The sequence below is a fragment of the Pinus tabuliformis genome, chromosome 3_1, assembly GCF_031772625.1.
Source record: "Pinus tabuliformis cultivar Carrire ecotype Pingquan chromosome 3_1, CPIR1, whole genome shotgun sequence".
Taxonomy (NCBI): Eukaryota; Viridiplantae; Streptophyta; class Pinopsida; order Pinales; family Pinaceae; genus Pinus; species Pinus tabuliformis.
This window is the reverse complement of record NC_142301.1, coordinates 409,236,118-409,248,603: the sequence shown is the minus strand read 5'-3', so window position 1 is coordinate 409,248,603 and position 12,486 is coordinate 409,236,118. Positions and strand designations below refer to the sequence as shown.

General features: G+C 37.5%; 1 pseudogene; it reads right to left on the bottom strand.

The window, feature by feature from the left end:
* Nucleotides 1-11,399: 11,399 nt before the first annotated feature.
* LOC149187478 (diphthamide biosynthesis protein 3 pseudogene) lies at nt 11,400-12,278 on the bottom strand (annotated as a pseudogene).
* Nucleotides 12,279-12,486: the final 208 nt, after the last annotated feature.

Sequence of the window (12,486 nt, the reverse complement as noted above, 5' to 3'; positions counted from 1 at the left end):
GACCTGTTGGCTAGCTGCCTCCTCATAGCTAGAAGGCTCAGAGTCAAGGATGCTGGTAGCCATTGCCATATAGCTACAAAACCTCTCAGGTGGTCTACTCTCTCTGACCGGCCTCTTAGGCTCAGCAACAGATGTGGCATCTCTCAAGGTGTCCTGAAGCTGCTTGGGCTTCCTCTTCCCTGAGTGTACTTCACCCATAGGAGAATGAAACTCCTCCTCCCCATCATCATCAAGAGCCTGAACTCCTGATTGTCTGTTTGTTGTCCTCTTGCCTGCACCTGAACCTGTAGAAGCTGAGGTACTGTGTGAACTGTCCATCAGTGGACTCCCTAGTGAACTGCTCTGTGAACTACTCTGCATGCTGCCCGAAGCACCACCCCTCTGGCTCGGTGAGCCACTGCTCACTGACGGACCTGAAATCCTCATAGATGTACCTCCGGATCCTCCTGATCCCTGCCCACTGGATCCCTGCAACTGACTCAACTGCTGCTGAGGGTCTGGCTGATCCAGATACTCTAACTCCCGTGATCTCCTAAAGGCCCTGTCCTCCCCGAACTTCACATCCCACCTGACAACAACTTTCCTCTGTGCAGGAATGTAAATCCGAAAGGCCTTTGAGCTCTCACTGTAGCCCACAAAGATACCCTTCTCTGCGGTGGGCTCTAGTTTGGTCCTCTTCTCCTTGGGTATGTACGAGTATGTAATGCACCCAAAGATATGAAGATGACCAATATCAGGCTTCTTTCCAAAAAAAGCCTCCTCCGAAGTCATGTGCCCCAAGGCACGGTGCGGACTCCTGTTCTGCAAATAAACAGCTGTGTTGCAGGCCTCTGCCCATAAGAACAATGGCAACCCCTGATCATGTAACATGGCTTTGGTAGCCCCTAGGATGGATCTGTTCTTCCTCTCTGCAACCCCATTCTGCTGGGGGTTGTAAGGAACAGTGAACTCCCTCCTAATGCCTGCCTCCACACAATAGTCAACAAACTCTCCAAGGGTGTACTCTCCCCCATTGTCCAACCTCAGGGACTTGATCTTCCAACCTGTCTGTGTCTCCACAAGAGCTCTGAACCTCTGAAACTGCTTGAAGACCTCACTCTTGGTCTTCAAGAAATAAATCCAGGTCCTCCTGGAGTGATCATCAATGAATAAAACATAGTACTCATATTCACTCAAGGAAACATGAGACATCTGACCGCTCACATCGGAATGAATCAAATCAAGTATCCCAGTGGCTCTGCTGTCACTGCTGGGAAAAGGGGATTTGGCAAACTTGCCCATCGCACATCCTCTGCAAGTATCAAAGTGATCAATACTGAAATCTGGCACACCTGTAGTGATCTCCCGCAAGGTCCTCAAGGCTCCATGATACATATGTCCCATCCTGCGGTGCCAAATCTCACACAGCTCAGAACTGCTAGCTCTGCTGTCGGTACTACTGCTCAATGCCAAAAGGGACTGGAATGCAAATTTGTACACCTTTGCATGGCGTACACCTATCACTCTAGCTGAATCAGCTAGAGTGCCCCTGGGATACATCAACACCTTTCCTCCCCTGAACAGTACCTCATATCCTCTGTCCTCCAAAGCTGAGACGGATATGAGGTTCTTCCTCATCCCTGGCACATAAAGAACATCTGACACCTTCAAGGGATGTTTGGACTCCCTCTGAAATGTTAGTGTCCCCACCCCGATTGCTCTAACAACTCTGTCATCACTGAGTACTACCTCTATATCAGTGCCACTCTCTGAAAGCTCTAAGAAGTACTCACGGACTCCTGTCATGTGACGTGAAGCCCCATTGTCCACATACCAGATACCCGAAGATGCTCCGCTAATCGAGGGAAAAGCATGCTCCCTCTGAACCTGTGTGGCAGGTGATCCTGCACTAGAGGACTCATACGCAGTGAACCCAAACTCCCGGTCAAAACGAACTGCAAAGTCCTCAACCTCTGTTGAGGCTATCACGCTCTGGTTCTTCCCCTTCTTCTTCTTCTTCTCCGGACACAACTGCATAGTGTCCCATCTTTTGACAATTCCAACACTTCACCTTGGAATAGTCCTTCTATGTGTTACCCTGTTTACCTTTACCTTTGCCTTTGCCCCCACCATTGCTTGTGGAAGCCTGCTTCTTCCCTTTGCCTTTCTTGCCTCCTGCCGACAATGCTACATCCTCATCCTGCTCAACTGGCTTGGCTGCCCCAAGCTGACCTTTCCTGATCTCTGTCTGAATGAAATCATCCCAAAACCTCTCCCATGTGGGAAGGGTCTCACGTGCACAAACCCCATCAGCAAAGTTCATCCATGAACGGGGGAGGCCATTCACTGCAATCCGCACCAACTCAATGGGTGGAATGTCCTCTCCAACTACTGTCAACTCATCTCTCACATTAGTAATCTTTGTGAGATATCCAGCTGCACTATCATTACCCATCTTAATAGTCTCCAGCTTCTCCTTCAGAACCATTTTATGGTTGTCATTAGTACTCTGGTAGAGATTGGACAATGTTGTCCAGATCTCATGGGCATTTCTCTTTCCTCTCACATGAGGAATGCAATGGTCTTTGACTCCGTCTAGAATCAGTCTCTTATCCTTGTTGTTCTTTTTATTATACTCAGCCAACTAAGTAGCATCAGTAGGCACAACAACAGGGATATGAGTGGTATGCACCATGATGTCCCAGACTTCTGCCTCCTCAAAGATACTCTGCATTCTCTCCTTCCAAACGTTGTAATTTGTATGCCCATCTAGCCTATCCTCCACCCTCAATCCCAATGACATCCTGCTGTCCTAAAACTAAAAAATAGCAGTGTTGTAGTAAAGATAAAACTGTTGTTTGTGAAAAATCAGCTTGCTGGAATTTTCTGAGTGAAAAATCAGCAGGCTGTAATTTTCCTACTTGCTGTCCCAAACTGCACTTCAGCACTCAAGCTCTGATACCATGAAAAAATTTCTCATTTCCCACCCCGGTTTTCAGTTTCACCTTATTTCTCCCATATAGTTAAATTTCCTTTCCCATATCCATACATTCAACAACTCAAAAAATAAATTTTTGCTAAAAATACAAATTCTGGAAATTTTACAGAATGCTGGAAAATGCAGAAATAAAAAATCAACAGGTACAAACAGCCATTTAACACATTTAAACAGTGATTTTTTGTCAAGATGACCTTGGAAAAACCCCCTACAACTCTTGGGGAAAACCAGTTCGAGAGCTCTTTCTTATTTCTGAAAATGCTTTTACAGTGAGAAAAATATTTAGCAAAAATTCAACAAGCAAAATTTTACAACTTATCTCGTTTTTCATGCCTCACAGCCAACTGGAAAAATGTTGTAATACTGTTGTACTGATGTTGTACGGACTGTTGTACGGACCTCGATTTCTGTGTAGAAAACCAGTTGTACGACCCTCAATTTTTGTGCAGAAAATCTATTGTACGGCCCTCGATTTCTGTGCCCAACTGCTATACGGTTTTCATAGAAAATCGTGCCCAACTGTTGTACGACCTCCACAAATAAACTGTTGTATGGATTTACTAAACTGCTACCTTGGAATGTGTGCCAAGCTGTTGTCTCCTCCTCCCTGTCCAGAAATCTCCCTTTCTCTCTTGCTCTCTCTCTCTCAATCTGCTCATGAAATAATGAATGACCTTTTCCTCATTTTCCTCCTTTAATCTAACCCTAAGTGACTTTTGGGTGACCCTTAAATCCAATAGCTGAAATAGATTGAGATCTAGGGCTGAGATTAAATGCTCATTTAAATCTCACTTTCTATTTTTTAATTCACTCCACTTTAATAAAGACCCACTTAGATTTATTTCCAAAGTCACTTTTCCTTTCTAATTTTTCATTGACTTTAATAAAGTCACTTTAAAATTAGACTTTAGTAACTTTATCACTTAAAGGCACTTTTAAATTAGATTTGACTTTATAAAAATTATAAAGTCACTTTAAGAGAAAAACTAAATTCTTTTGGACACTTTTCCCTAGGCCAAAGATCAAACCCTTAGGGAACCACCTGTCCTCTGATACCAAATTTCAACAAATAAAACTAAACTTAGTGCTTATTTAAAACCAATGTTGTGAACATCGACATCAAGATAAAATTAGCAAGGGTTCGAAAAACCAGAAAAGCGTAAAAATCATGAAAATATCATAAAAATCGGCAAACATCGGCTAGGCCAAAAAACATGATTTCTTGATAAAATTGAAATGTTATCGAGATGTTCGTAACATTGCTTAAAACCTTATTCCCAATCCATCTACTAACTTAAAATAAGACTACTCAACGCTTTATTTAGAGTTGAGAGAGAATTTCATCCATCTATCTAAAGTTAGCACTAAATTTAGAAATATATGCACGCATATGTTCTAAATTTAGACTTCTACCCTAGTCTTCTATATAACTGCTCCTACACCCTCATTATAATGTTGTATCGATCTTGCTACTGTTGTAGAGAAGGTGCCCAAATCTGTTATGCATGTTCTTGTTGTAGAAGATTGTACGAGAGACATATTCTAAAACTCACACTTAACAAGAAAAGTGTTCTCAACTAAACCCAGTAGCTCTTTGAACACATGCAATCTACTAATATATCCAAACAAACTCTAGAGACTACTCCCTTCTCAACTCTATCCTAATGAAAATGGTACATGATGCCAATGTTTTTGAAACAGTGATGAAATACTATATCCTCAAAAAGTTTAATACATCTCTAGTTGTCACAATAGATCATAGTAGGCTCCAACAACTCGCATATCAACTTTACAATCAGCTTCTAAAGTCGGATGGCTTCACAACTAGTAGCGTTGGCTACCATGAACCCTATTGAAACTAACTCTGTGTTGCTAAAGCCTGCTTCCTACTAAACAAGGAAACCACTACTAAACCCAAACTAAAATAACATCCTAATGTACTCTTACTGCCACATTCATCTCCTAACTAGGAAAAATCAACAAATCCATGCAAAATCAACTATACAAAATACAGTATGCCCTTCAGATTTTTGCAACAATCTAGTGAATCTGGTTTGGCTTAACCATGAACTTGCTCAAAGTGTTCACCATAAAACATATACTAGGTCTAGTGTTAACTAGAGTTAAGTAGATGCATCAAAGATCCAATTAATTGTTTATACGAAGAACAATCTACCAAATCTAACTCCAAGTCACCATGCAACTTTAGATTTTACATCATATGAGTGTCCATCGTGTGCAACCTCTTCGAGATCTCAACTATGTAATTTACCTACAACCTACCATACCTCTAGACCCAAGAAATATTGCATGAGTGCAATATCCTCCATGTCAAACCTATGTTACCGGATCCGTCAAGCCTGATGGCTGGATACGTGGATCCCCGGATCAGAGACGGATTTGGATCCGGATCCGTAGAGATCCGCCCATCTTCTCTCCGTTTCTAAATACCGTATGTCAGCAAAAATTTCTCAGTGGGTAAAAAATTTGTAATTCAGCACAAAATTTCTAAACAGAAATATCAACACAAGTCAATTTGGAATGTTAAGAAATGGGTTAAAAATCCCTTCGCGAAAATAAACTAGGGAGTTGTTGGACATCATAAAACTCTCCGTGGGTAAAAAACTATAATTCAGCACAAAATTTCTAAACAAAAATATCAATGCAAGTCAATTTTCAATGTTAAGAAATGGATTAAAAATCCCTCCACGAAAATAAACTAGGGTGTTGTTGGACCTCATAAAATTTATTATTTTTAAGTTGAAATGTATTATTTTTAATACAAAACTTTAATTCAAGTGAATGAATCTAATGATAAGAACGAGCGCATATGAAGTCTGAGAGGGAGTTGCCCGGCCACAATTTATTATTTCTATTTCTATGTTGATGGTATTATAAACTTTAAGACAAAGATATATTATAAACTTTATATTATTTAATACAAATACATATTATAAACTTTAATACATGTGTCGTCAAGATTATAATCTACTCGTATTTATTTAGAAGATATTTTATTTAAAGTTTAAAAGGTAAGTTTATATTTTAATAAATTTTAAAGTTTATTTTCAAGTTTAAAAATAGTTTTTCTAAAATAAGTTTAATAATTTTCTTAATATAAATAATTATAACTAATAATTAATGTTTAAATATTTATAAATGATGCATTAATTATATTATGATTAACTTAATAATTATTTTTTAAATATTATATTAAATTTATATATTTAAAAATTTTCATATGTTTTTTTTATTTTTATATAAATTTAATTAATATTTATAAATGATACCTTAGGAATTACTTATATAATAATTATTTATTGTATATAAAAATTACATATTGAAGAATTAACATATGTTTTATTTTCATATATATATATATATATATATATATATATATATAAAATTTTAATTTTAAAAATTATAAAATATTTTATATTTGTTTGTACTTGTCGTTTCCAGATCCTAGCTTTTCAAAAAACTGGCGGATCCGTATCCGTATCCGAATCAAGATCCTGGTAACTTAGTGTCAAACGCTTGTGCTAATATAGCCTTGCTCCCTACAATGAGCTTATTTGAACTCCCTGTAAGTATCAAATAATCTACACATAGGAGCAAAACAAGTAAAACAAATCTATCAAATAAATAATATAAATTAGGATCTATGGCAATTTTGGTGAAGCCTAAAGCTAACAAGTACTCATCAATCCTACAATCCCAAGCCCAAAGTGTTTGTTTCATCCCATAAAGGACCTTTTTCAATCTACAGACATGGGTATCTCATGGCTTTCCCATGCATCTCAAACCCTCTCGACTAATTAATGTATGCTTCTTTGTTAATCAAGCCATTAAGGTTGTTTTAATATCCACTTGATATAGCTACCGATAAAAAATAGATGTTCAAGACATAATGGTATTGGTAGAAGTGTACCTGGTGATTGGAGCAAAAGTCTCATCATGGTCAACTCCCTCTTTTTGGCAGAGTCCTTTAGCTACAAACCAAGACTTATACTTCTCAATATTGCCATCAACTACATGCCTCACCTTGCACAGCCACCCGTAATCCACCATTGATTTCCATTTTACACTTGGCAATAATCCCATACATTATTCTTCATGACAGAGTTGTATTTACTATTACTCCATCATGGCAACCTAACATATTGACTTTCATGTTGCCTACTCAAAAGTAGAAGGTTCTGTATCATTAATGGAAAACGCAAATGTAACATACCTAGGGAATTTTTAAAAGAATGGCTAAATCAGAAAGAAGTATATGGAGCATCAATTTGGTCATTTGCTTCTTCCGATGTCTTTGTAGGCCACCTTGACTTCTTGACTATGCTAAAAGGTAAAAGAGTCCCTATGCCTATGCTAGAACTTGTCTAACTCGCATTTGAACTCCTTACTTGTGGATAAACAATTAGGGTGAGAAGTGTTGTCTCCTCCTCAATCAACACTAGGAGCTCGTAGGACCTAGAAAACCATGCATCCTCATCTACCTTCACAATTAGATGACTACTATCTTCCTTTGAGGAGGAACATAAATCTTGTAAGCCTTGGAGGACTCATTGTAGCCAAATAAAATATAATTCAAGTTGGAGGGTTCAAGCTTTGTCCTCATCTCCTGTAACATGAATGAAAACCAAATTCTCAAACACCCTTAAATGAGAAATATTTGATTTCTTCCCTGTGAAGGCTTCCTTAAGAGTTTTGTTGTTCAATACCCTGTGAGGACATTTATTCAATATGTAGACTATAGTACAACAAGTTTCTACCCAAAGGAACATGGACAAATATAACGCATGGACCATGCACTTAGTAGTCTCTACTATAAGCTTATTCTTCCTATTAGCAATCCCATTAAGTTGCAAATCATACAATACTATCAACTCCCTCTTGATCCCTACTTTTCTGCAAAAGGAATCAAAGTCATTACAGGTATACTCTCCTCCATTACCAATCTTAATACCTTGATATTCCTACCTCATTGGTTCTTAACAAGATCTTTGAACTCTTAGAACCACCTAAAGACCTCATTCTTGGTATTCATAAAAAAATTATCCATGTTTTCTTGGAATAACCATCAATGGAAGTAATATAATAAATATTACATGTCAACGAAGTTGATGGCATGGATCCACAAACATCTAAATGAACTAAAGGAAGAATCCCTCCTGATCTATGCTCATTGCTTGGGAAAGCAACCTTGTCATGCTTAGCAAGTGCACATCCCTTCACTACTCACTTCTCAATCTTGAAGTCGAAAAATCCAACCACCATGTCCTTCAAAAGAAAGAAGGTACCATAGTTTAAGTGGCCAAATATTTTATCCCAAAACACACACAATCTATCATTGTTGGTCGACAAAGCTCTTTGCTTGAATAGATTTGTTAGTAGTCTATAAAAGCCACCCTCCCTAACTCCTCTGGCCAATACTTTCTTTTTTAGGCGTAACATTGAGATGCACCTATTGATTAGTAGGGTGAAAAATTAAAATCTTACAAAAGGCTCCACAAATGTAGATTACACTTGTGACTTATCTCTCACCCAATGGGATAGAAGTCGGCAGATGCTCCCTCTCCTCAATAACTTAATTACTACTAATGTTGAAGAAATTCAATATGTTCATAGGCATGTATCAAGGGGCTCCACCATCAAAATACCACCCAATACGAGAGACTACGTCATTGGAAAGGGATAACACCATGGCAAAGGACATATCAAGCCTAGTAATCAACTCATCTACTCCTAAAGCTTCAACGCTCCCTGTAAATTGATTTTGTTTGTGTTACTTACCCTTCCCCTTCTTCTCAAGAGACTAAGAAGCATAGTGGCTATGCTTGTTGCAATTGAAGCACTTGATATGGTTCTATTGATTAGAAGACCCCAAGACTTCATTCTTATTTTGAACCTTAGTAGATCCTTTCTTTCCTATCAGTAGCTATTCCTCTTTTGGTGGGCATAGCTTCCTTAAAGATAGGACTATCAAGACTATGGAGCAAGGGCTCAAGGTGAAAATGAAGTGGATGTAGTATAGTATGTTGAAGTGGAAATGGATACGGGAAAGGGGGGTATGTAAAAGAAAGGAAGAGAGAGACATTGGAATGATATGATGAGGAACTAGTGCCAATCAATCTAAGAACTAATAGAGTCACAAGGCATTGCAAATGAATGAATTGATTTGTTGTTGTCAAATACTTGAGGTAGGCTATGAGGTAGAAATTACTAATTTGACACCTTCCACCTACTTAGATGAAAGATCTAGTTCTACTTTCATCAAAGAACTTATTTGATACTTAATCTTAAGGTGCATGCTGGAAATTGTGATGTGGAAACTAATCTTGGAGTGATTAAGTTGCCACGCATCAATTTAACATAAAGGTGTTGTTTACTGGATGAACTATTTTCTAATGGCATTGAATTTAAGCCCCGGTATTGTGGTAGACTTTTAATTTACTTTGAAACCGTTATTTGTACCCTGTCGCAGTTGGCAAGGTCAAGCGTGTGGAGCGACAAGGCCAAGCTTGTGGAGAAATCTAGATACTTGTAGATTAGGGGTGATTTCTCTTACATGATAATTACTTGTTAATATTTTTTTGTATTTTATTAATTTATGTTCTCTTCATCAAGCAATTACCAAAAACATGAAGATCACAAGAGACAAAGAACACAAAGATATAGGCTCCAGGCTAGGGCATAATCCTCTTCTTATAGAATCAAATCAAAGTGAGATATCCAAGACCCAAGACCAAGACAGCCACAATGATACCAAGTCAGCCCTCCTCCAAGCCTCCTCAACAAGTCAAAGTCAACAAAAGTCATCATTGGTCAAACATCTGAAATTTCAGCCCTGTAATTTCGGGCCTATAATACCACATAAGCTGTCTCAGAAAACTCGCACGTGTGAATAGAAATTAGGGCATAAAACAAAACTCTTTCTCCATTTATTTTTCTCTCTCCTTTGACTTTCGCTGAAATTCTCCTTCTTCTTGCACAAAAATCGAAGTGGATAAGTGAGTGATTGATTGGTCTCCAATGTGGTCGAGTTGCTCTCTATATATACACATTGGCTGCCCCTAGGGCCAACTTATCCAAGGAGGACCGAATTGGTCTTGTAGTGACATTTTTTACTCTTTTGACTCAAAATAAAATATTTTTTTTCTTTAAGTCCAAATGGGACTTTGACTAATAATAAATTTATTTTGACTCAATAAACCCTATAAAGCATGAAGAACATGCTTTGACTAGAAATAAAAATAAAAATAATGAATATAATAAGTACATCAATGATACATTTGGATTACATTATGAAGACCGACACTAATTATATTTTCAACAAAGCTTATGTTGAGTATTTCTCGATTTTGTTCTTTGGTTCAGTGTGTGCTAAGCCTACATGCCAGATGCTTGTCATTTGCAACCTTGTTTGAAAATTTATTCCTTTATTGAAAACACAGGTATGCAATATATAGTTTCATTGCAATGTTAATTGCAAGATATTAATAAAAATTAGTATGAAAAAGGTACACTTATCTCCTTGAGAGATTTTGAGAGATTTAAATTCATGAGGTGGAAGTAAATCAGAGGCCATAAACTCTTTGGATACTATATTTTAGCTTCAATTTCAAAATAGTAACAGTAACCTAAATTTCTATAAAACTTGTTTCTTTTAAAGGGGGAAGTCTTTTCATCCCGTGTATAAAAAAGCGAAACATATGTACTCTAAAGGTTGTCAAATATGCATTCAGGAAGATACTTATCTCTGTAAAGAAGCTCATTGGAAATTCATTAGAGTGTGAAATTTTACTGGGGCAAGAAATTCCAAGGTTTGATATCATGGACGAATTTACCATCTGGATCCAAATGACTGTATTATGTTGGATGTCTATGACGAGAACATACAACAAAAATTTCTTGCAATTTCTTGCTATATGGAAGCCAAACACATTTTGGGGATGAAGCTCTTTTGAATACAGGGTATTTCAATCAATGTTTTGCTACACTACGGGTTTGTGAAATTAGATTCAGTGGCACTTTTAATATATGCAGATACTTCCCGTCGAATTTCAAAACAAATACAGTATAATTTGTCTTCAAAAAGAAAAATCAAAAAAAAAACACTTAATATTGCATAGCCACTCGTTTATAAGAAGGCATAAATTCCAAAATCGACAAATCTTTAAGACTCCAAAATCGCCGCGAGTCCTTCAAGACAAAACAGAATACAGAATTCAAACCCTAAACCGGTGGCAAAACTAACCATGCAACATTCAAACCTTTAGGAGAAATTCAATGAAGCAAAAAATTTTGGAGCCATCGTAGACATTTAGTGAGAAACAAAATTATGGAGCCATCCAAGAAATTAAGTGAGGAAAAAAATATAATATATGCAGATGGGTGCCACGGCAATTTCTCAGAATAAATATGGGCTAATTCGCATTAAAAAAATAAACGAGTATAAAACAAGAATTTCATATTGTGCAGATATTCTCAGTATACTCATATGATTACACCAATTCCGAAATTAATCCTACGAGGTAAAAAAACAAGTATTAAATCCCGAAAACTAGACCACTTCCATATCCAACCATGCAGTATTCGAATCTTTAGGGTAAAAATGCTATCAAAATCGATTGTTCGGACTTTATCTCAAGATAAATAATAATGCGGTACAGGAATCAGACCTGGGGTTTGGGTACCCAAAACACAATCTCTACAAAACCCTATAATTTTTTCCTTCACGCGACTGTAATTGCAAGGGTTTTGCCTCGCTCCAAACCCTGTCTTTTATTATCTTGAGATTTCTCCTGAAAATCCTCCATCTTGTAGACAACCGTTATGTAGAGCGAACAGCTGGCACAACGTGCGATTTCTTCTCCCATCTGCAATTCGGCTCTGGTAATCTGAAACAGATCACCGCACGGGCATGGATATGTGAAGGTCTGTAATTCTTCGTTCCATTCCATATCCTCGATCTCTATGTCATCGTAAGACATTTTTATTGGCGTCGGATTCGATGATATTTGTTGCAGAATGGACGCAGACTGAAAGGATGGATGAACGAATTCTGTAATTTGGTTGTAAGAAAACCTTAACCGCCTCTTCAAGCTGCAGAGCAACCGATTCGCGTGTTACTGAACTTTCGAAGGAAGTACGCAAACTTCCTGTTGCTGAGATAAACCTTGATTAATATTCAAAACCTGCGGTACATTCATCTTCGAATTATTAGTACATTTAAATTCCAATTAGCAGGACATTAGGGTGTTCTATTCATGCTAGTTGATTAGCGTACATCTTGCACTATCTTTGTCCCGTGTTTCAGAATCATCAGGAAATAAGGTACAAATTTCAATATCAAATTCAAACTCAATAAAACTATATGTATTTACGTTTGGGTTAGTATAGTCATTATTATTTAAACCAAAAATACCAATAACAAATTCAAAAAAATAGTTCCGTAGTGTATTTCCTATGAAGCTAATTAGTTCATTTTCCCCTCTAGCTTT